Below are 3616 nucleotides of genomic sequence, written 5' to 3'. Positions count from 1 at the left end.
CATGTAGCAGCGGGTTAGGACAAGAGCTGGAAGGCTTTTAAGAAGTACTGGGTCTTGAGAGCCGATATGAAGATTGGTGAGTCTGATGGGGAGAGGGAGTAATTAGTTGGCAGGAGAGATGGCGTGCATTTTCTTGAGTGAAAAAGACAGACGGCAGTGTGAAGGGAGATGAAGTCAGAGATGTAAATGGGAGAGGATTGGATGAGGGCTTTGTAAGTGAGTGTAAGAACCTTGAATTGGGTTCTCAAGGGGAATGGGAGCCAGTGGAGGGCTTGTAGGAGAGAGGAGGCAGATGTAGTACATTCAGGGAGGTAGATGAGCCGAGCAGCAGCATTGAGGACAGATTGGAGAGGAGAGAGTTGGGAGTCAGGGAGGCCAGTTAGGAGGATGTTACAGTAGTCCAACATGGAGATGACCAGTGAGTGGATGAGGGTTTTAGTAACATCCTGGGAGAGAGAGGGTCTGATCCTGGAATTATTTTTGAGATGGAAGTGGCAAGACTGTGAGAGGTGCTAAATGTGTGGTTTGAAGGAGAGGGAAGAGTCAATGATAACTCCAAGACAGTGCACTATGGGGCTAGAGAAGATGGTTATGCTGTCAATAGATACTAAAATTGTGGGAAGTGAGGTTATGCGGGAGGGTGAGAAGATGATCAGCTCAGTCTTAGACATGTTAAGTTTAAGAAAGCACTGGGACATCCAGGAAGAAACAGCAGAGAGATAGTTGGAGATACGAGTGAGGGGGAGAGAGCAGGGGAGGAAAGGTAGATTAAAAAGCCCTAACAAAGACCACCCCTGCCAAATAGTAACTTTACCCACTGCTAGGGCTAGCATGATGGCTACTTTCTTGAGTGGCAACCTGCAATGATATCAAGCTCAATGCGGATATACGATGGGGACCATCCGATATGGGCTCTATACAATGGAGAGAGCCAGCAACCCAAGTGTAAAAAAAGGCTTTGAGGCAGTGATCTACCCCAGACACACGCTCCAGTGCAAAAATCAACTAAAACATTAAAAAATGTGCATGAGGCTGAACATTCCATGAAAAGACATTTATAGATGTAAAACCCATCTTCCAGTCTAAAACCCATAGATCGGACAGACTCAAGATGTGTGGGCAAAAAGCGGATTCCACATCGATCTTACTCAAAAGGACTTCTGGACCACACCTTTTGACTAACTCCAGGACAGCATCAAAAGACTGATAACAGTCTCTGGCCAGAGATTCTGGGATGGTATCTTTAACAGGCCTACCAGTAGGGTAAGAACACATCATCAAAGGTAGACAAAACAAAATCAGCCAATGGAGGAACAGAAAAGGGGCCAACCATGTTTCCCAATAGCACCTCCTTGGCAACTTTTTCTCACAACACATGGGGAAACTCAAATGTTGACTGAAGGTTATGAGGGGAACCCATAGCTGTGACACTGGATTTTGGGAGCCGAAACCACCAGTAAAGCCAGAGCACAAACACTCCACTGCCTCCCGTAGTGGCTAAAAACGTACAACTTCTGTATAGCACCCACTTTAACTCCTGGAAGGAGCCTTACTGTAAAAGTTCCGGACAACTTTCACAGTCACGGACTGGGTGGACTAGGTGGGGAGCCCTGCAGTGCAAACAGTTGTGTAGAAAAATAACACCGGGCCCCCATCGATTGAGTAGCCCTTTTAAAAACCTAACAACAGCCCTTTTGAGCAGTTGGTATGGGGGAATGGGTGGGAGGAGGCACTGGAGCCGTATCAGGTCTCGAGGCCGCAGCTTCAGCAGACGCACATTAGTACATAATTACTCCAGGCAGTTAGCATAATTATGTAGTTTTCATTCTAAAGGTGTCCATACATGTATGGGTGCCGAGAGGGGGGGGGGAGCGGGTACAGTTTACCTGGGCCCGAGCTTGCTAGAGGGGCCCGGCAGGGCCCGGGTCCGGCGTTGCCCTCCCCTCCCTCACAGCAGCTCAACACACAGCTTGTGCTGGGCAGCAGCAATCACACTGATCGCATCCCCCACCCTGCTTAGCGCCGGGCTGGGGGGCTCACAGCTTCACCCACCCCGGCAGGCGGCACTGAAAAAGTGATAATTTTTTTAAAGAGGGCGTGGCCAAGCCTCCCACAATTAGGCCACGCCCCCTCCTTTACCCAGGCCCGGCCAGGCTCTCTATGGCCCTGCATACATGGTGCGATATAGTAGCCGATCCGATGGATTGGTATGATTTTTGGCTGCTCTATCGTACTATGTATGGGTATGATATCGGACTGAGCATGCACCCGTGGGGTCGTACATCGCACCCCCAGATCTTACTGCAGGTTCAGTCAATTTGGGGATGCAATGTGCGATCCCATGCAGCGCTATGTTGGTGGGGGAGGGGGGAGATGGCATATCGGGGAACCTTGAGGACCGCGTTTGGGAACCTCTGATTTAGACCAATAAATAGTGAGATAATGGTGGTCATATAGGCCAGGCAGCACTGCTAAAGCACTAAATATAATGCAGTGCCCATCACATAGGCTTTCAGCCAGCGAGATAGAACATCCCAGCCTTACAGACACACAGGCCTGTAGGATGGAATCAGGGCAGACACTGTGGCTCTCGGGAGGATGTGGCTGGACCGGCGTCTTGTGGTTCCCTGGTCAAGAGCAACAAATTTGGAGGCTCTTCAAGCCGCACATTTTAATGAGCAAAAAAGGATGCAGACTAGAGAAGCTCTGTGGCATTAGTAGTACAATAGAATTAGTGATCTCTCCATTTATAAAATTCTGTGGACAAAGTGCTGAAGCAGATCTGCCGGACGTTCCAGTGGCCGTGGTTGCTCCCACCTGCTTGTCTTGTTGCTGAGCCGGTGCGCAGTCTATAGAAGCGGAGCAGCAATGAGTTGTAATATGAAAAATAAATTCAGTTAGACTCTATAAAAAGCTTAATACATGCTGTGTATTTAATTCATATATTGATAGACATGATATCGCAAACACCAATAATACTGTAGGCAGCAGAGTAACTAGACATAGGGGGGTCCTATAGCAAAATTTTCACAGGCCCCCTGCACCACCCCGCATTCCCACTTCCCACGCCGCGACTTACCTCTGCTCTGTGGTCGTGTCCTCCTTCAGCAGTGTGCTGAGCCTGCTGGGACATCGCCGGATCACAGCCACGCCTCCTCCCAGTATCAGTCAGTGAGGAGAGATGGAGGCCGAGCCGCCCGGGAGGGCAGATGTGTCAGTCTTGTGCAGCGCAGCACACTGCTGCTGAATGAGGATGAGGCCACAGCTGGCCTGGCACCTTAAGTGCAGGGGGAGGGCCCCGGAGGAGGCCAGGGCACCTTAAGTGCAGGGGGAGGGCCCCGGAGGAGGCCATGGCCCCATAGTGCAGGGGGAGGGCCCCGGAGGAGGCCAGGGCCCCATAGCGCAGGGGGAGGGCCCCAGAGGAGGCCAGGGCCCCATAGTGCAGGGGGAGGGCCCCGGAGGAGGCCAGGGCCCCATAGCGCAGGGGGAGGGCCCCGGAGGAGGCCAGGGCCCCATAGTGCAGGGGGAGGGCCCCGGAGGAGGCCAGGGCCCCATAGCAGCTGCACCTCCTGCAGTTACGCCAGTGACTGTAAACATATAGCAAATGGCACCAATT

This window comes from Taudactylus pleione, unplaced genomic scaffold (assembly GCF_031769625.1).
Source record: "Taudactylus pleione unplaced genomic scaffold, aTauple2 ptg000608l, whole genome shotgun sequence".
Classification (NCBI taxonomy): Eukaryota; Metazoa; Chordata; class Amphibia; order Anura; family Myobatrachidae; genus Taudactylus; species Taudactylus pleione.
This window is presented reverse-complemented; position numbering follows the sequence as displayed.